Raw genomic sequence first — 22353 nt, forward strand, 5'->3', positions numbered from 1 at the left:
ACTACAAGTATTGTGGGAAATCCCAACGGCCAGGCCTTTCAGCAGCCATGTAGACCACTGAGGTAAAGAGGAAAAGAAATTTGCGTTCCTCACCGGTCAACAAGCTTTTCTTGCAAGCAACTTGTTATTAGTTAAAACGTTTCATTAATCAAACTGCATCAAAATTTTTAAAAGAATATTAAGCAGGAAAGATGACAACACACTATGCAAAACTTCAAGACGTGCTTACGCAAAATATTTTCCATACATTCTTTTCTGTATTTTACAAACCACAGCGCCCACAAGAAACAGGCTTTGCAACCTTTCAAACCACGTAACAAAGCTCAGGCATCTTTACTGACCTGGTATTTCCTAAAGAGAGAAACTACACACAAGCACACGCGCACACACACAAAGAGTATATAATAGATGTTCTATCTTCGTTCTTTTATCGTACAACAAAATTAGCACTCTGGAGAGAATATGAGACAGATTGTGTCCCTGAATTACCCCAGTTTACACTGGTGTGTCATACCCATGGAATTTTAAACACACTGGCTAAGACCTGCCTAATTAAATATACAGTCACAGAGCAATATACACGCACATAACTATACTGGTGCACAGACAAATACCAACATGAGGCAGTACTTAGCTGTCCTAATAATGTCGGAGATCCACTGAGAACTCTGCTTCAAGTTTATGGCATGTGCTGTTCCCATGAGTCAGAGCATGCTCGTGTGCATTTCTGTCTGAGCTTCCTTTAGGTCCCTGCATATAACCATGGAATCGCAGCAATAAGTGATATGTAAAGCCATGCAAAAGCCACGCCCCTGGTGAACTAACTTAAAATGAAATCTTCACATTAATGGTGATGCTTCTTAATCCTGATATCAGATGCATGCTGAGCATCCTGCCTGGTTTCTTTTTATGCGATTTATTCACCAATAACCATTTAAGGCGATGTTTTTTAACTGCCAACATAACTCAAGAAAATACATTTTCAGAATGAAGCTTAGAGTTGTTTTGTTCCTCACATTCATGATCTAAAACTGATTAAGAAACAACACATTCAAGTCCTTTGCTCACAACCACAAGCAGGTGGCTCGAATTACTCGACAGCGGGTTAAAAAAAAAAATCAAATACAGATGCACTAAAAGAAGTGCATCTTCAGTAAAGGGCCCTAATACATGTCAAATCAGCATCTGTATTGGAAGGTCTCTTGAGATTCCCATCTGAAGCGATGAGCTTATAATACAATAAAACCAGTGTGTGTAATTTGTGCCACATCCAAGACACATGACATTTGTAATTATAGGCAGCAACGTGTGAAAAATCCCCTTTGTCTGCCTCCTATAACAAAGCGCTTACAGTTGCGGTCTAAATATAAAAATAAAAGATTACCTTTAAGTTAGCTGATTTAGATAATTAAGGCGCTAACATCTGATTTTGTCTGCTTGGAAACTACTGTTTATATGCAACAAAACAAAAGCTAATTTTTGCTACTGGTTATAAATGATCTGATTACAATATAAACAGTGGTGACTCCAAATTGAAATTACTCCATTGTGAATAGTCCATGAATCATCTATCTAAAGATCTTGGTCCATTCTAGTTAAAATCAAAGTCTGACTCTTAGTGGGTTAAGATGGTACGATATGCATCTTCTTGTGCCCAATTACGGCCCAATCTAGGTGACACAGGATGAAAATAGGCAGTTGATTTTTCTCACATAATACATACATTTAAAAAAAAAAAAAAAAAAAAAAAAAAAAAAAAACTAGCATGTTGACATTTTTCTGGGTGTTTCGTGGCACTTCTGTCTTTCCTGTGTGGTTCATCAATATCAGTACAGAGCGCTGTGCCAGCTGTTGAGTTTTCTCAAAAGTTCAGCTGTGAACAACTGCAGGCATGGCAAAGAAGATGAAGAATGATTTTACCACTTTAGTTTAGGTGGAACTGTGAAATGACCACTAGTCAACCAGTATCATACTGCTTCAACTGCCACAGTGTGTTTGGATTCTTTTCACAGAAAGCATAAAGTATCAGGAAAGACTGCAAGCATGATTGACTGGGTAGCACCATGTAGTCTGCCATGTTCCTCAGTCACGAAAAGGCAGGATATCATAACTCTATATTCATCTAAACTGACACAGTGACCATTGTGTGGTCTGAACCCTTGTTTATATGCATCACTGTTACCCTCACCCCAAGTGGTGGGACGCGGTACCTACTCAGCTCGACTCATTTTCTACTACAACTGTGTATCACCTAAATGTGCGTGGGGTTGTTTTAGCAACACATCCAAATGTCCTGTGATGTCCTTTGTATGTGGCACAAACAATACAACAATGAACGACGTCGAGCCGATAGCATACCCGCTCAGTCTATGGCTTTTACTCGGGCCGTGATTTTTGTGCCGCTACTTTCCTCGATGCTGGATTTCAAAAATGACAGTTTTAATTTTTGGGAAGGAGTCACTCTCATGACACCACTGACTGACCAATCGGTGGCACAGTCTGCTGACATTACATTTTCCGATCAACTCAGCTCACTTGGAACCCCAGCCAAGCAAGTACTAAAAGAGTACATGGTACCAGGTGCTATCACTAACAGAAAACCCGAAAAAACGAGTCAATTCGATTCAAATGCAGCCGTGTAAGTACTAGCAGAAGAGGGCCATTTCTTGCACCTCTTAATTTCTGTAACCTAATATACACACAGCCAGGTTATACACAAGTGTACAGCCGTGACAGCCCTTACTGACATTTCAATTATATAAATAAAGGAGCTCAGAGATTCCCAGATTATACAGAGGAAGATTCTCGAGTAGCTTGAAAAGATAAGACTTCCTGGAGGGGAAAACTGTGATTTATTTGCTTGATTCTTCTGGATTCTTCTCCTCTTATACCTGCGCTAATGCAGGGGGCTTTATTCTGAGCAAGCTTTTCAAATGCAGTGACCATAAGACTCAAGTCCAGTATAAACTACAATTTTTCCATCTTCTTAACCAAATGAGGCTGGTAGGGGGGCTGGAGCCTCTCCCAGCTGTCATATGGCGAGAAGCAGGTTACACCCTGGACAAATCGCCAGTTAATCACAAGGCTAACAAAGAGAGAGAAACAGACAAACATTTTCACTAATCTTCACTCAAACAGCCAATTTAGAGTCACCAGTTAACCTTACATGTGCGTGTTTGGACTTTGGAAGGAAGTTGGAGAGCCCAGGAAAAGCCTACACAAGCACAGGGAGAACATGCGAACTCCAAACCGCCCAGATGCCCGATGGGTTTGAACCCAGGACCTTCCTGGTATGAAGCAGCACAGCTACTGTCATTATATTAATGCTGCTATCCTGTATATATTGTACATACTATTGTTTGAGTACTTACGATTGTTTTTTTTGTACTTTTTATATTTTACATTTATATTTATTATTGAAACTTGCACCAAGGGAGTGGCACTCCAATTTCGTTGTACTCTGTACAATGACAATAAAGGCTATTCTATTCTATTCTATTCTAACCCCTGCACAACTCTGTGATTTTTCACTATAAATTATCTATTGACGTTACTGTTAGAAAACAGTCAAAACTAAGCATTAATGAAAAAGCATCATTCTTCAACTGAGAAGCTTACACTTTGGTAGAGTTGGTATTTTTGCTTAAAAATGGACTTAAATTAATGTTTGCTTTACATCAATATATCAACTTAGTTGCAAAACAATTTCCTGGCAAGCATTATGTAGATTAATCACTTCAGCCATATAAACAACATTTAACTCTATGAAGCTCTGTTTATTTCTCACAAACTAATTTAAAACAGTGCATTTTTTTTACAAAGCGCTGAAACTATCACTTATCAGAAGCTCAACTAAAGAGAATAAAGGGCTGGAGCACCAGAATCTTCCTCATATTTACAGTGATCGCTTAGTCAAAGAATACTTACCGATGAAGAGTTACCACAGCAGATGAATAAATTGAGATTTCAAATTAAAACTGAGCTCCCTGAATTGTGTTAAAGTTTAAACAAACACTGTTGGGCATCTTATCGGATCACCAAAGATAAAGAAATGAAACAATAAAAAACTCCCAGTTAGTCAACTTCATCACGATACAATGCTTTCTTCTTGTGGCCACCTTGTTATTCGTTAAAGCCATTTTTCACTCATGAAAACGCTGGACGTTATCCAGCGTTTTTACAGTGGGGATGTTGTCCAAAGTTGCACTTTCACAGATGTGGCACACAACAGGTTGTAGTCAGAGTCAAACGTCTCTCACTTCTTGAAATACTTTAAGTGTTTTTGATGAGAACGCCGCCTGAATGAAACATGCAGAAAGCAGGACACAGGATGACCACCTGCTAGCTGTGAATTTACCACACCGTTATCTCACAATCAAGACATCACTCTGACTTTGTACTGGGCCAGCTGGCAGATTACAGACTAAGTAATGTCGGCCCCACTGTGAGTAAGTGTGTGAAATCAGTCCTGGTCATATGGTAAGCTAGGCTAACCCAAAAAAAAGTGTCAGACTTGTAGCAGGAAAGGCCCTCTGCTTGGTGGCTCACAGTTGAGGTAAATGCAGTTCACAGAGCTCCCCCCCACCCCCCTCCCACAACCACCACCACCCAGGTTCCACCTGAAAGCAGCTCTGTTTGCGAGCGCCCTTTCCCTCGTTGTAGAAGAAGCAGCCTGTCTGTGCCATAACTGTCAATCACAGCGAAAAAAACATGAAAGCAGATTGATTGGTACGTTCTGACTCAGCCAGACACATCCCCGAGGATCTTGTATGGGCAACAATCCCACCACACATCCACACGAGTCCGTGACCTCCTACACTAAAACGATGTGAAACTGCAGCTATTAGAGAAACACATTTATACATTCAGCTGCAGCTGGTAGGAAAGCGGAAAAGACTTATTACTACGGGCTCCATGTTGTGAATTTACATATTTAGGCCTTAACCGTACCCCTTATATTTTATTATTATAGTAATTAATCTTAATATTTCTTATGATGGACCAACTGTGATCAACAGGACGCACACAACCGATGCGCTCGCTTTTGTACAACAGTTTGTAGCAGATTGAGAATTCAGAGATTTTGCAAATTTGAAGTGTGTAATTTTATCCACTGAAAGCACTGATGTCCATGTTTCTACAACAGGATAAAAGTTTTGTATTGTTTTAATACCATCACGTTATTATCCATCCATCAATCTATCTGTGTATCTTCACTCTGTTATTGTCTTCCATTTTATCCCATTTCACCTCCTATTGTTACTGGTTCTAACTGGCTTCTGCCGTGTAACCCAATTTGCAGCAGGAAGATCATCATTTTCCACTTTCTCTCTCTAAATGCCAATTCCGCTGCCTAAACTTCATCACCGATTTCATCAACTGGCTCAATCCGATACAAGCGAACGTTCCCCCCCCCCCCCAAATAGCACCTTCTGAACCCACTGATTGCGACTAATTGTTGATTTTAATTACACTGACTCTCGTAGAAGAACTGTGTTCACAATTTCATGCCGAGGATGAGAAACATTGTTGCTAGAGATTAAAAAAAGTTGCTGTAGGCATAGATACCTATCAAATGCATTAAGTCCATATTTATATCTACTGAAAGAGAGAGAGAGAAAATATATCAACTGTCCATTATAATTGCCAGAGGAGTGAACGGGCAATATCAGCAGCAAAATACAAATCAATAGCCAAAGAAGTCAAAAGTTTCTTTTAACCTTCATCCGCTTACACCTACTCTCAGAAACATCCTGCAGCGGCAAGCTTATTTTAGTGGTTTTGAGCAATCCTCTACAATCTGAGGAGTTAAAAATTGCTTTCTACATCCATTGAACTAAATAAAAATATATTCTATGAGTTCATAATTTTAGCCTATTATACCATCATATTTCTACAGTTCTGGTGGGAACGATGAATATAACTACGCACCACAGTACTTGACAATCCTGTTTTATAGGAGTTTGGTGATTTTGAAGTGTTTCAATTCCCTTTAAGGGCCACACTGCAGTATATCAAGTACTTAGATTACAGGTCTCTTGCATTGTAGTAATAATTTAACACTGCTAGACTTAAAAAAAAAAAAAAAAAAAGATACACAAAATCTTACAATGCTAAGTTAAGGGCAGAATAATGTTAGTAATACAAGTTAAACGTCAAACTTTATTTTCCCTTCTCCTTGTGGACATCCTACAACCATGAGAGCCATTCATGAAATTAACTGAATTTCTTAATGAACTGTGAATGAATGTCTTTAATGAACTGATCTTTCATTAGTACAAATAAAAAAAAGGTCCTACAGAGATGAAATAAACCTTTAAAGCAGTAGAAAAACACACTGAGTCGGGTAGTCTAATCCACTATACGACAAGGGAGGGGACCCCCCCTCCCCCTTTACCCGCCACACAGTCACAGAGACAAACTGCCTCTCCAACACATCCCTCCACGTCATACACAACACAAGGCTTGCGAGTTTTAATTAGAAAACCCACGAAGCAAACAAATGCACAGAAACATGAGAGTCCAATACTCAGAGGCAAAAATAAATCCTTTGCCGCTTTACATCAATATCCATTTCCCCGCGTCCTTCACCTCGCTGTGGTTTTTGGTTAACACACTTCAGATTAGATAGCAGATAAATAAACAGTGCGCACAGCGTTCTCAGGAAGAGCGCCCTGACCGTGTTGTGTCCTCAACATGTGCAGATCAGAGAGCGAGACCAAACACTGCGCTGATAGTCCAATGCACTGCGGCGGTGAGGTCCTTTTCCTCAAGCCGCTACCCCCTGAGCGTCAACAGCAGTCAAACAGGCTGCCTGCTCCGCAATTCAAGGCTCCATCATCAGAAAGCAGGCACCTCCAAAGATAAATGTCAAGAGATAGTGACCGGCGTTGCAAAGTGCCCGCGCCTGACTTGTTATGGTTACATCACAGCAGCGTTAAGCTATCAGTTTATGGCACCAGTGAGTTTTTGACAGCAATTATAGCGTGGAAAAAGCAGAGCTGAAAAACATGCGCCTCGTGCTTCTAGCTCTTCTTATTCCAACATATAATGAACACAAAGGCCTTACGGCTACAGATTGTCCAAAATCACCCCTTTGTTTTAGCTTTTTCAGCAACTCCTGTATAACAGAGTCCATGTCATCTACCAGACAGTAAGCAGAAAAATGTAGATTTCAGACACTTTCAAGCATGTGTGATTTTCCATTATTTCTGACAAGCATCGGGCCACTATCTACATTTTAACACAATGAGGATTTTTTTTAAGGACAATTCAGAAACTTAAAACAAACTGTTCACTGTAAATACAGTTAGCCATATCGTAAACAGGGAGTGACTTCAGACACTGGCTTTATAATCCTGCCATTACTTGTTTTACTTACTCCTAAGCAATGAAAACAACGAGGAAGCCCATTTACAAGCATTCTGTCACCCTAGAGAGGACAAGGGGAGTGTGTGTGTATAAGAAACTGTGTGATAAAGTGTGTAATAAAAGAAGAGAGAGCCAGAGTTGAGTTGGGTTACCTCAGAAGCCCCCCTGCCCTTTCAGCAGGGCCTCATATGGAGAACCAGGCCTTCAGGTCCCCTGGGCACTGATGTCTGCTCTCCACTCGACTTCTCCCAGTCAGCCACAGAGGCTGTGCAGGAACCTGGCCACCTCACGACAACCTACAGCCACAAGTCATTCACACCTGGAACAGAGGGAAGGGACTTTGCTCAACGGGCAAAACACAAACAAGCAAACGGCAAGAAAAAGCACTCAGTAGCCGGTGTTCACAAGTCCAACATGTAGCAAACACATAAACAGTGCAAAGCTGAGGTCATTAGGGGCTACAGTGACAGTGTAGGCTCGCGTTTTTTAACCCAGACACGTATTTATTCTTCAGTTATCGACCTGTGTGCACATAAGGGATTAGGAGAGCGTCTGTGATACTCTTTTAAGAGCTTCCTCACTTCTGTGCACCAAAAATGCACAGTGGAAAGACAAAAATGCATTTTTTTTGTAAATCCTTAACTACACAAAGTCCCAATGAAAAGAAGCAGTGATTCTACAAAAAACAAAAAGATGCATGTGAAACAGCTTCAAGACTATGCAATGATGCACATTAATGGCAGACAGCAGTGTTGCCTAGCAATTGAAGAGACCCAGCAAGGTCTGCAGTTCAGTTTCAGCAACTGGTATGTATGCTCCAAAACTGTCCTCAGACTCTGAACCTCCCCCTCCTCACTGCTAACTCAGAGGAACTAACAGCATCTGATCTGAGAAAGGACTGCTACAAAGTGCAAAAGCTGCAGACTTCTCTTGAGGAAAAAGGGGGAAAAAAAAAAAAACAAAGAAAAAACAAGGGAAAAACATTGCATTTAGCAACCTGACGAATGCTTTCAAAATGTTCAGTGAGGCAAAAGAAATCACTTGGTAAGGGAGAACAATATAAGACTTTATTCATCAGCAGTAAATTCCCAGGTGGTGACTGTGTTTTTACTCTGCTTTTATTTCCACACTGTCGGACCTGTGGATTTTTTTTATCCTCCCTGAAGTTAAACAAGATTAGTAAAATGTAAAAGAGTGATCACATTCGTTACCATGTCTAACTCTTTGTTTTCTTTTTCCAAAGGTAGCACAGCACAATGCCACAAGTTACCCACGAACAGGCCTACTCGAGGAAGTCGTCCTTAAAATATACACAAAGCTACACAAACCTAAAACTGCTAAATAAACGTAAAAGCACGCAGCAACTACAGGGATTAGACTCCCCCCTGAAATCTCAGCGCCTCACTGGACAACTCTTGGCGGACAAAGTAATTCCATGGCGCTTGAAACTCCAGGAACTTTTTTTTCTTTTTCCTAAAAGAAGTTGTTCCTGTTTCGCCAGAGAACTGGGGGGGAAGGGAGGACTTCAGCACTCGCATTCATGGAGCCTCGGCCAGCGCAAACAAAGTCTTCCCCGAAGAGGGAGGCAGTGGACGGCGGCTGAGAGCGAGAACAACGACGTCGCCCACAAGCACACAAAAACCCACGCATATATTCATCCCACGGCTTCGTTTGTTAATGAAAGTACTCAGGCCCGCCTTGGACAAACGTTCATTTTCAAGTTCTGCCCGCTCCGTTAACAATGTAACAATTAAATCGCTCGGCAGATGATAGGGCTGGCCGACACAATCAGCAGACGAGGCCTATAATCTCGTTTCGGATTTATAAATCATACCAAACACGTTTAAAATGAAGAAAATACAATACCAACGGTGTGGAGCTCCCGAAGAATGCAAAACATGCATGCTGCATTGTATCCTTTTTTCATTTTCACGAAGCACGGGCGGTCCTCCAGTATAATGGGGTAAAAACCAATATTTCTCCGCGGGTTTTACACCATGCCGAAAACATCGTGAATAATCCGCTTTTGTTGCGCTGGAAAAATCGGCATTTACGGTTCAAAGGGTGCTCACTGTCTGCCAGGCCAGACGCTACGTGGGTTTTGCTAGCCAGCCTTCGGGGACAGAGGCAGAGAAGAACGGATACCAAGTGAGATGTCCCCGGGAGGAGGACCCGCGTGTGCCCGTTGCCAGGAGGCGAGCCGTGGTAGCGATACTTTCCAGCTAGATGTGAAAAGGGGAACACTCACCTGGAATGCTAGCTTAATTTCCCCTTTTTCCTGAGCGACGAATTTACACCGCACAATTATCAAATCACAACATTTTCACGGTAACATTACAAAATAGGAATATGTCTCCCCCCCATTCGCCGGAGCTTTCCAGTGGTCCTACTCCATTACATCCCAGTCAAGATTTCCTGTCGTCGCTTCCCACCACCCCCCTGTTACTGCGAGATGGTTTAGTCGAATTCTAAGTAGCAATTCTAGGTCAGGTCTGTGTGCCAGTGAGAATGTTACTGTCGGACAGCCGAGAGAGACCACTGTCCATCTCCATGTGATATGGCAAACACTATAGAAGACATCTGAAAATAGAGAAGAAGGAAAAACACACTAAACTGTTTACGTGGGATTGTTTTGCCGAGTAAACTCCTATAAAAGTAGTTACCTCGAACTTCCCTATATGAAAGAGCGTAGGCGTAGTTACGGAAGAGGATTAGGGCCACTGGAAAAAAATAAACGGGCACGTCTTTTTTTTCTTTTCCACAATCCTGAGAAAAAAGTCAGAATTCTGACTTTAATCCCGCAAATCTGAGAAAAAAAAGTCTGAATTCTGATTCTGAGATTATTCTATTCTATTCTATTCTAAAATCAGAATTCGGAGGGGAAAAAAGTCGGAGTTCTGGAAAACACAAAAAAAGACGTGCCCGCTTTTTCCCCAGTGGCCCTAATTCTCTTCCATGCGCGGTAGATAAGCATCAAACTTTTGAAACTTTTTCACAGCACATTCTTTCTGTTTTCGTTTTATTCAAAGTTGATACACCCCTCCTACAAAAGACACATGGTGTCAGCAGCTGAAACGGTTAATCGAATCTATATAAAATCAATCAGCAGCTATTTTGTCTAGACATCTTTTTTTGGGGGGGGAGTGCAAGTTAACAAGAGCTTGTTGCTTCTGTCCTATGTGAACAGAAAAACTTAAGGCTTTAGGAATTTCGTAGCTTTGTGTTTCTGTCTCTGATATGCTTGAGGAGGATTGTCAAACATAAGGCCCGGGGGCCAGAATCGGCCGGGAAAGACTGCAATTTAGTCCAGTGGATGATTTTGGAAATTGTGGGGGAGGGCATGCGTTTTAGACTCTTAACTGTATTTTAATAGGTTTTACAGCTTTTGGTAATGATAAAGACTTTCCCCATCACCATTCATATTACACCAAAGTAATAAAGTAATTATTATGCAAATAAATGACCGAAACAGTTTTGCTTTTTCACTAGCTACTAAGTAAATTTGAGGTTTTTACAGTGGGCCCATAGTTAAAAAGAGAGCGAGAGAGAAGGGGGAGAGAGAAAGTCTGATGATTAACAAAACCTTTTCACTTTATAATTACAGAACCGTCTGGGCAATGAGCTGCCAGGACTATTTCTACAATTTTACATATTTATTTCTTATCATTTAAGCCCAAAGAGTTGTGCTAACAGATCTTTTTGTTTACCACAGCAGCACTTCTTTATCATATAAGAAAAACTGAGACATACTGTTAAAATTTCACCATTTTTCTAATTATATTACAATATCTGAGAGATCAAAGTGGACTGTAAGTGGAGCCAATTTCCCCAGACATCACTAGTCTAGATCATCTATTTACCTTGATGAAGTTTAGTATTACATTTGTTAAAAAATAAAAATAAAAAATCTTGTTTTATGAATGGGTGCATTTATATTAAACAGCTGTATTTATATTAAAAGGAGAAACTCAGGTTTTTTTTTTAAATTAACATAGTGAAGCCTTTTAGTTCACAAATACCAACAACATGGATCTTAAACTTCCAATTATGCATGCATCTTTTCTTTGACTGCATCCTGTTGGGGAAATGTATTTGAACATCCATACAATTTGCAGCAGAAGCTTTCTTTCATAACATTTAATCCCTAAACCCAAGCTAAAGTTGATAAACATCTAGGTTTATGTCATCATATAGAAGAGGACATATAATATCTTTTAATACCACAGTGTTAAACTCGGTGGTTTTAGAAAACTAATGGTCCAGCACTCCATTAGAGGCACTTGTCACATGGTTGGATAGTTTCACAGACCTTCCCCATCTATACCTTTCCAGCGCTGAAACATTTGGTGGGGGCAGTGTCTGATCATTTTTGTAAGTTTCCTAAAATGTGAAAGTTAGCAGGGTTTCAGTTTCATGTAAAGATACACCCATCCTGCCCTATTAACACACGCACATGAACATCCTGGTTCATGTGTGGATATACACATATACATACACATATACCTGTATAATTGTGCAGTATTAGTTTCAGGTTTACAGCGCTGTGCAAAAGTTTTGTATTGCCCCTCATTTATAGAGCTTTTACCCACCAAGGAGCCAGATTTTCTTGTAATTTTCAAATGTGGTCTTGAGCAATAGTTCTCCAGGCTTTCTAGAGGTCTTTTTTTTTGGGACATTGGCTTTCCTTCCGCACCCATTTTTAGAACCCAAATTGTATCTTTAGGCACTTTGTTACTAGAAGCCTGTTGCATAAAACAAGTACATACATTTGTACATAAGTTGTTCCCATTTCTTTAGCACAAAATAGGCATATTATTTTTGGCATCAAGAAGGTGATTCCCAGAGAGTTATTAGTTGAAAACTTGGCATATATCAGCATGGCATTCAGTGTGTCCTTAAAAAATCTGAGTAAACTGGAAAAATGGAAGACGACAGAAGAAGCAGCAGACATAGAAAATAATATCCAAGAAAAATTACAGCAGATGAACAGTATCTGAAAGTCATGTCCTTAAGAAACAGGAAAAATCCAGTACTGTCTCAGGACCTGAAAGATGCAGTCCCAGCCGAAGGGTGGCTGTTGAGAAGCCATTCTTAAGGAAAAGGATCAAGTATGCCAAATTACACAAGAACTGGACTGAAAACCAGTAGCATCAGGTCCTATGGAGTGATGACTCCAAATCTGAAAAATGTGTTTCTAATTGGGTTTCCTTACAGAAGAGGCCAGAAGAGATACAAGAAGTTGGTTACTGTATATGTGTATAGTGCATATATCTATTTACCAAAAGGCTTTGTGGGGGTGTTGATTTGTAAGTCTTAAAACACCTTTAATTTCTTTGTAGTCAATATTTAAAGTCACTATTTAGTTTGACAGCATTTAATCTTCAACACATAATCATTGTCAGTGTTTTTCTCTCCCGGTATGATTTTACTGCATTGACAGTATGCTTGGGATCATTGTCATGCTGAAAAATGAAGCCCCGGCCAATTAGTCTGTCCAGATGATATTGGGCGGTGGATCAAAATTTGATGGTGCTTTTTGATGGTAATTCCATTAATGCTGACAAATCCCCAACACCACTGGCTGAAATATCAGTGGTGTTGGGGATCCTTGTTTTACAGATGACTGTAGACACTTTCTCCTTATCTCCTCTGTACATGATGACGATGACTTGAGCCAAAAGTTAAAATTTTGGATTCATCACTCTATAAGACCTGTTGCTACAGTGTTTTACTCCAATTCTCGTGTAATTTGCTGTACCACAAGCTTTTCTACCTCGAGACTTTTGCGCAATGCTGTATGTAGAGATATTTGTCATATTTTGCCCATTACATTAAAATTATTTGAAGATTTTTACCACTGATGGTGCACTTCTGCAAATTTAGTATTTACTAAAAAAAAGACTAATCTAATCACTGTTCTTTTCTCAAACATATTACTACGTTTATCTCTTAACCTGGGGTTGTTCACTAGTTCTCATGATAAGCTAATGGCATTAAAAATAGAGAGATGCTACTTGATAGATAAAATTATGTTGAGCTAAAGTGTACACACACACACACAAAAGCTCTCACACACACACATACACATTCATCATAGAGTGACTATCACAAGCCTCAGAGGAAGAGTGAAACATTAAGGACAAGCGATGTGAGAGTGGTCCTTCTCAATATTTAATCAAGATACATTTCAAATCTAACCCAGATGTATAATCAAGACAACTGGGGATTGAATGAATTGGTGTTTAAGTGCACACATTATTAGCTAGCCTTATGGTGTGTGTGGTTGTGTGCGCAGCCACGTGCGTGTGCATTTGGTTTTCTCTCTTTGCTCAAACTGATTTAGATTCTCAAAGTGAAGATGTTCTTGCAAAGTGGAAGCTTTCCTCTTCAAAAGATGTTTTATGGGTGAGGGCTCAGTTTCTTGTGCATGACGGTATAAGCGTATCGTGTACATGTTAGAAGTGGGCGTGTACTCTGCTTTTAAAAATAAGTGGCGTGTCACTAAATTTGAGTTGACACCAGGGACTCCTTTGCTCAAAAGCCTCAAAATATCAAAATACCGGGATAGCAGCTCACTGTAACAGCAGACTTGCTGTCAGTGTTGGGGAGTAACGGAATACATGTACTGGCCTTACATATTTAAAATACAAAATATGAGTAACTGTATTTCATTAGAGCAACTGTTTAAATAGGTCATAATTAAATAAAGTTACTTAGTTGAAATAAATGGATTACACAGCAGTCATTTCCTGTTTCATATGTTAGGCTATCCCCCGCACTAATTTTGATAATTAAACGCATTGCCGGAAACCCAAACAAAACATGCAATAAGAGGCTGTAAATGTAAGCATCCTGTTAATGTTGGTGTACAGTAAATATATTGTCTATTCAGGGAGATTTGGGCTTAACAGCCAATTGGTAGAGAAAAAGAAACAAGAAGTTGCAGGATGTGATTGCTACCTTCATGCAGTTGTAAAAAGCTTGACAATGCATTAAGTAATCCAAAGTATTCAGAATATGTTGCTCACATTGAGTAACTTAACGGAATATGTTACAAACTACATTTTGGGGCATGTATTCTTTTTAAAAGTAACCTTCCCAACACTGAACTTACAGTGCTCAAAAAGATGTTTTGTGCACCATAACTAACCATTTTTTCTGTTGTTTACATTTTAAAAATGTAGAAAATCAGAATTTCCGAAAGCTCAAGCTGAAGCCTCAAAACCCAACAAAAATCAATCGCAGACAAGAGGAGAGAACATCAAATCCTTCCATTTTTGAAAACAGTTCATATGGACTATATCTTTGTGTGTATAAGAAGTAGTTGTTTGGTTTCTACGTTGGCTCTTTCTTTACTTCTTTCCCTGTAGGTACCATATGCCTCTCCACATTAAGCAAACATGGATGTGGAGTGCCAGCTAGATGGAAGCCTTTTACGGCTCTGAATACTGTGCAGAAACATTCTGTAAGAGGGACACAAAAATCACGGGATGAGAGCTGCATATTTGTGACTTTTGACAAGCAAGCCATGGCTACGTCGGACATGTTCATGCATGCTAGCACAGATCAGTGACACACCACAAAGCTGTGTCTCTTCCTGTCTCTCTGTCTCTCTCTCTCACACACAGACACACACACACATAAACACACACCTACACTGCCTCTCTCTGTGGTTCTGTGTGTGACTGTGTAAGCATGTGGGTGTGCAAGTGTGTATGATAAACCCCACTGGTGGAGTAACAGTAGACTGGCAGTATTCCCAGAATGGGTTGCATTAGACATGCACACTAGCAAAGCTCTTCAGGTCGATGTTCTGGCCCTCCAACACTGCAACTCTCTGGCATGACTAACCCAGACTGCTTTGGAAGCGGGAGAAGAAAATCCAGATCTCGTCCTGTGCTACCTTAATAGAAGAGGGGAAAAACTGAATCGCATTTATTCCACTGTGTGTGCACGGCTATCTGCCTGCATGCACAGGCGTGCATGCATCATCTGTGTGTGTTTAAGCAGGACACCAACATTGACTGTTCACTTATCATATTACCATCTGCATTATTTAAAGCTTCGATAAACGCTCTTATGCTGGGGAGACACACAGACAGAAAGGATGAAGTAGTCGGTCAGAGGTGCATTACACTTAATGGATGAAGACAGTAACTGTGACAAATTAACACAAAGAACATTAACAAATCTGTAAAATGGATCGACAGAGAGCAGTGGTTGTGGGAAGAACGGGAGGTTGGGGAATGGCTTTGCCTATCCGCGGGGCTCCTGTGTTGGCTGACAGCAGGAGAAACTGGTTGCATTTGGGTTGGTTCATTAACAGGTTTGGCTGTGAGGCCAAGGAAACTAAGGACTGGATGGCTTATCAAAATACTGAGACAGTGAGCTCACTCACACAGCAGTGAGGTCACTTACCAGAGTGTGGCAGCCTGACCAATCATCAGTCAGCCTATTATCGTGGTATGCAGTGTTGCTATGAGTAACAGAGACAAGCACTGCCTTAGGGATCCCTAATGATGGCTGATGTGCTGAGATGCTACCACTTGGTCTGTTCTCTTTTCCTCACTTCTGCCACCTGTCCATCTCCTCTCCACACACTCTTGCATTTCTCTCTGCTCTTTTCCCGCTTGAACTTGAGGACAGAATTTTTTTTCGAGTCGAACTTTCCATATTTCAGCTCGTTTTCTCCCTTCTGCCCTGCTGTCTGTCCCCCTCCTCCCTGTGTTTACTGTCCCCTGCAGCAGTGTTTTCCAACTCTTCCCCATGGCAGGTTAGTGTAAACAAGCTGGAGGACCGAAACAATGTTAATTAACTGATCATTAACGAGTCGAGGCAGACCCCGGAGATGTAAGCAGTTGCCCACCCACCTGCGTCTCACCATTTCACTAACTGGACTGTTAATGACTAATCAGAGGCGAGAGCGATTACATCGCCTCCTAACGAGAAAGATTTATGATTGCGCGAGTCTATTATGCTTACATGGCGGAGGCCTTTACTGTGACGACAAGGAAACAAACTCAGACTGTGCTGCAAGATCAGATCTTATACTTATGTAAAGTGCCGATTTCAAATCCCACATTTCAAATCTTTCAGGTGCTTGTTGTAAATACTTTGCTGACAGTTAGGTTCAGAAGCTGGGGGCTGGATCCAAATGGTGGCTGGATAAATCACTGCTGGGTGGAATTCAAAATATCACTGAGGGCTGGAGCTCATTTACAGTGATGTTGGTTAGAAGTTTAAAATGTCCTAAAGGGTAGAAACAAGTAGTGATCCAAAGGAAACCAGTTAAAGTTAAGCTAAGGTTAAACCCAGTATAGTTAATCAAGAAAGCAAGATTAAGACATGCTAGGCAATTCCACTCAAATATACACAAACAAGACGTAAAAGATTTCAGATGACGACTTAAATGTACCAAAAGTTACTAAAGATGCTGATCAAGTTCCAACGTTATAACCATGTTGATTTTGTAAGAAGTTCAGTGGAAACATATTTCATCTGTTTTCCTTGCACTTGTTTGTAGTAACTAAAGCATTATTAAGTGTAGGAAGGCAGGGCAGGTTTGGTTTAGCACAAAAGAGCAAAGTGACTGGAACCCTGAGACAAACACTGTTGTTAACATATAAAAGAAACTGGGAGTGCCTTTGATGCTTGAAGCTAACCACAGGTGTGACATTAAAAAAAAATTAGTGCTTCATTGACTCAGGGAATGCCGCCTGTGAACACAATCCAGGCAGGAACTGTCTTTGTCAGGACAAAGTAATTGTGTAATTGGAAAAGTAATTTGTTTTTGTGACATGGGACAACAAGAAAAGAGGTTACAAGCCAAGAAGTTCGCAAATACTGCGTAACAGTGCGTTGCATAATCAAATCATGTGTTAATCTGAACTTGAGATTCTCTCTTACAGGTTGAATTCATAAATAGTCTTAGATAAATACCACACCCTCAAAAGGTTGGAACACCACAAGTGTAGGTAAAATGTAAATAAAAAACAGAATTGGGTCATTTGAAAATCTCACAACATATCAGATGTTAAAACTAAGACAGTTTATTTTTTTATGAAAAATATTAGCTCATTTTGAATTTGATGACAGCAACGCATCTCACAAAAGTTGGGATGGGGAAGACAAACGGAAAACTAAACAGTAACACCCTTTTAGGTATAAAAAGGACAGTTTCTCAGAAGTAAAGACTGGCAGGGGTACACCAGTTAAGTACTGCCTCTACAAAGAGGCATATTGTGGAACAATATCTGAATGTTGTTACTGTAAGTAAAACTGTGAAGACTTTGAATATTTCATCATCTACGGTATGCGATACATCACAAGATTACAAGAATTTGGAGGAATCCCTGTGCACAAGCGCCAGGGTGCATAATCTATACTGTGTGCTGGTGATTTTCAGGCCCTTGAGTGGCACTGCATTCAAAACAGTAATGATTCTGTGATAGAAATCACTGCTTAGGCTTATTATCATGTCTGGAATCCCCTGTCTGTGAACATCATACAAAGAAGAAGCTGTATATAAATTCAGATTCAGAAACGCCACGTTCTTCTTTCGGCAAATTCTAATTTTCAAAGTGAAAGTTGAAAGTCTCTTTTGGAAAACATGGGCACAGAATTCTCTAGACTAAACAGAAGAGGGACAATTGAGCTTGTTTTTAGTGCTCAGTTCAAAAGCCTGCATATCCTGATGGTATGGTGGGGTATTGGTACCTATCCAATGTGTACCTATGCACATTTGGAAAGGCACCATTAGTCCTGAAAGATACATACAGGTTTTAGAGTAACACATGCTCCCATCCATGTGACATGGGAGGAAGGCCTTGCATATTTCAGCTCAGTGCTCACAGTTTTACAGACTTTAGATGCTGCACGTTGGTAAACATGGCCGTGTCCCAACTTCTCTGTGACATGATGCTGCCATCAAAGTTCAAATATTAAACTTGCCTTCTTCTTTTTTTCTTACTTCAAAAGGTAAATGGTTTCTAAGTCTAAACATTTGATACGTTTTCTTAGTCCTATTGTGAATAAAACTTAGTTCTGGGTTTTACATATGTTATATGTAAGCATGTACTTTGATATGTTTGTATCTATTTTGTATCTTAAAAAAAGAGGGGACATAAAATCAAATCAATTATGAACACCGTTTTTTTTTTTTTCTTAATTGGCTACGTAAATGTACTTAGTTATTTAATAGCACGGCTCAGGTCACAAGGGGGGATGGAGGGGTGGCAGATATGGATGGCATTAGTTGTGAATGCGTGCACCAGCTTCCAAACGCCACCCAAACAGACAAACGCCCTGACTCACTGAGCATATTCTCTTTCTCCCTCCTATCTTTGTGTATGAATGCTTACCGAGAGGAAACGATAGATGCAGACATTCCACAACCCATATTCCCCCTCACTCTATCTTGTTGCCATGGGAACCGAAGCAGACGGGAGACAGGTTCATATCGGCCTCCCTCAGGTCTCCAGTCACAGTCTCCTTCTCTCTCTCTCTCTCTCTCTCTTTCTCTCTCCATGTGCTGTCAGAGCCGGCTGCTCCTGTGTGGGCCACTGATACTCGCTGATTAAAGGAAGTTATAATTTGATTTTCTCAGCAGGCGTCGTTTAATAGAGCAGTTTAACTAAAGCTGTGCCATCCCCAGGGCTTATAAAGGAGAGGGAGAGAAAGAAAGAGGGAGATACATATATATAAAGAGAGCAAGGGGGTGAGAGGGGGAGAGAGAGACAGAGAGAGTCATGCTAATCCCAAACACTGAGCAATCACCCCACCACTACACTCTCCCACTCATTCTCTCGTTCTAATTCTGTTTGCCTATTTTGCCGTCTGTCTCCCTCTCTCTCCCTCAGTGCCTCTCTGTCTTCCTCTCTCTGTTTCTCTTGCTCTTCCTCTGCCTATTAATCTGTGCTTCCCTCTCCTCTCCTCTCTTCTCCTCTCCCTCCCTCATTCCTTCCTCCCTCCCTTTAGCGAATCAAACATGGGAGGGCTGGCTTCTCTATGTACAGGCTGCCTGTATTACTGGCCCATTGTGATAATAGCGTTTAATTATCCTCTCAGCTAAAATCAGCCCCATCACTCTGCTTCTCTTTCCTTACCCCCGCTTTCCTTCCCACCCCTCCACCCCCTTTCTTCACCACAACCACCCGTCTGTGGTGTGTCTAATACTCGCCCCCCCCTACTACCACCCCCCACCCCTTCTGTGCATCTCTCTCTACCCTGCCGCCACCACCGCTCCCCCGCCCTGTTCTCCAGCTATTTCAGACCCATTTAGCGGGATAAGCATCTTGAGACAGACAGAGGGGTTTTTGCTCTCTTTCAGAGAGAAGCGAGGAGAGGATATGGAGACTGGCATCTTGGTGCCCGCCTCAGAATACCAAACAGGGGCCCGGGCATCTTAATATGCAGTGTGGGACAGAGGCTGAGATCAAAGAGAGGCACAGACAGACAGAGAGATGGGTTGGGGGTAGGTGGGTGGTGGGGGATTCAGAGAGAGGAGGAGAGGGGCAGAGAGAGAGAGAGAGCGAGAGAGAGGTGAGAAAGGGAGGGAGTGAGTCCTCTCATTTCTCCTCATCTTAGCATCCTTTCCTTCACATCATCATTTCTGCTCTGCTCTCCTGCGTCACTCCCCTGACCCTAAGAAAAATCGACAGCTTAATTACCACAGTGTGCAAATCTGCGTGCGTGCCCATGCACTGATGTGTTTTTGTTCTGATGCGAGGATGCTGGGGAGCGTATGTGTACAAATCTTTCTCTGGATTCACTTTCACACATGCACACATTTATATATATATACATATGTGTGTGTGTGTGTGTGTGTGTGTGTGTGTGTGTGTGTGTGTGTGTGTGTGTGTGTGTGTGTGTGTGTTTGTTTGTATACGGTGGGGGGTTGGATGGCAGGTCTACCTCTGCCACCTACCCAGCCTCTCTATCTCCTCAGTCAATTAAGATCGTGAGTAGCTGTCCCTGAAGCGGTGTAGACAGGCTAAATGAAAAGGCAGTGGATGTGAAATATGAATCATTAGAATACTGCAAGGACAGGCTTGGTGGCGGGGGGGGATACCGTAAGGGAAAAGGGGAGGGTGGGAGGGTCTGGTGGAGAGATAAGGAGAAAAGGGAATGGAAAAGAAAGGGAGAGGAAGAATGAGAGAGCAGATAATAAAAGATTAACGTCACGCCTCTCAGAGTGGTGGAATTTCAAAACCCTCCAGATCAAATTATTTATCCCTGTCTATAAAGGCAGAGGAAGAAATGGGGGGAGAAAGATCGGGGGGGTAAAAAAAAAAGGAGGGGAACTGGTAGAGAGGAACAGAAGGGAAAAAAGAAGTGAGGAGAGGGAAGTGGAGTAGAATGGAAGAATGGCGCAAAGACCTCTCTCACCCTCTTTGATGATGGAGCTGACAGGGAAACAAATGCTCCGTGTATGTGTGTGTTTGTGTATTGGTTCTAAGACAGAAAAGAAAAGAGGGAGAGACAGAAAGAGAGAAAGAGAGAGAAAGTGCAGGCAGATGTCTGCATTCACTCTGTGGGAGGCTCAAGGCTGTTTGCCGAGGACAGAGAGACAAGAGAGTGAAAGAGAGGAAAAAAGAAAGGAAGATGGAGAGAGACAGAGAGGGTAGGATTAAATGAAACCTGTTTCCTTTTGATTCTTCACTAATTTGCGGCGAGATGAAGAGCACGGAGAACAAACCACCTACGCAGCACAGTGCCACACCAAAACTCACACACAGACACACGCAAACGCACATCCCTCGCCTAATTCTCAATGGAGTTCAGTCTGACACACAAACGCGCACAGTTACATTCATCTGTAATTCACCGCCTCGCGCCATTCTAACCAACGACATTGACATTTCTCTGCACGGACCGTGTAACCCCTGCTTGACTCCGTTTCTCCTCTATTTTTAATTTTCCACTCATCCCTCTGCTCTCAACTGCATTTTCCACTATCTATTTTTTTCTATTTCCTGAAGTGAAACCATTATAGCTCCGAGAATACCAGCAGACCGTGTTGCTCAGATACACATTGACTAAACACTCGGGCGCGCACACGTGCACGCGCAGGCGCAAAGTCCTTCCTCATTAGCCCTGATTCCCCCTGAGTGACATCTTTAACAAAAGGATGCAGCCTCTGCCGCCATGGCAACAGCCTCCTCCATCTCTATGCGGTGCTTCGGTCTGTTTACATGATGGGATCTCGCTCTTTTCTTTCCTCTCACTCCATCTCTCTATTTCTTTTCTATCTATCTGTCAGCCTCCTGCACTTTTTCACTCCTTTCCCTCTCTTTCTCCCCCCCTGCTTCCCACTCTATTTGTTTCTCTCTTGTTTTGCCTCCCCTCACCATTTCTCCTTCCTCGCATCTCCAGCTCCCCTCTTCTTCTCTCACTTGTCTTGCCTGCTGCCTTGCCGTTCTCTTTACCAGTTTCTGCTCCCCCCCCCCAACACACACATACACCCGCCACCCACTCCTCTCCCCAAACCCTTAAGGACATTCAGTAGAGACCACCTGCTTGCCAATCAGAAAGTGATATGTGGGTCTATGAGAGAGTGAGAGTAGGGGGGAAAAGAGAAAAAGAAAGAAAAGAGAGTGACATAGATGAGTGTGTGGATGTGATTATAAGTGTGTGTGTGTGTGTGTGTGTGTGTGTGTGTGTGTGTGTGTGTGTGTGTGTGTGTGTGTGTGTGTGAAACAGAGTGTGAGGGGGCTTCCAGGAGACTCTGATATCTAGGCCATGGGAGTCCAAGGCAGCCAGTGTGTCTGGTGTCACAGCAAATCAACTGTCAGCTGTACACCACCTGCCCACCCACACATGCGCGCATGCACACACACACATATACATCCAAAGTCTGAGGAGACTAAGAATAGAACACCCAGAGAGTGTTGCCACTTTTTCCTCCCCTCCTCTCTCTCTCTGCTCTCCTCCTGCCACCATCAGAGGTGTTTTGCAAGTGGCCTCCAACACGATAGGAATCTT

At 41.7% G+C, this 22353-nt stretch overlaps 1 protein-coding gene across 2 annotated transcripts in view; it reads right to left on the reverse strand.

Annotated features, from left to right (window-relative positions):
* bcl9 (BCL9 transcription coactivator) overlaps window positions 1-9791 on the reverse strand; it is a 28577-nt gene extending 18786 nt beyond the window's left edge. Inside the window, exons 1-2 of one of the 2 annotated variants that reach the window (XM_086267672.1) lie at window positions 9620-9791; window positions 7524-7690 (exon numbers count right to left, since the gene is read on the reverse strand). The gene's annotated coding sequence lies outside the window, so the exon portion shown is untranslated. Of the gene's footprint in view, window positions 1-7523; window positions 7691-9237; window positions 9597-9619 lie in introns of those variants that run through there. The other variant, XM_086267673.1, reaches the window with a different exon arrangement.
* Between the last annotated feature and the right edge of the window lie 12562 nt (window positions 9792-22353).

This window comes from Aulonocara sp. 'chitande type north' Nkhata Bay, linkage group LG16 (assembly GCF_057382095.1).
Source record: "Aulonocara sp. 'chitande type north' Nkhata Bay isolate Kocher_YH1m ecotype deep benthic linkage group LG16, A_spYH_male_GT1.1, whole genome shotgun sequence".
NCBI lineage: Eukaryota > Metazoa > Chordata > Actinopteri > Cichliformes > Cichlidae > Aulonocara > Aulonocara sp. 'chitande type north' Nkhata Bay.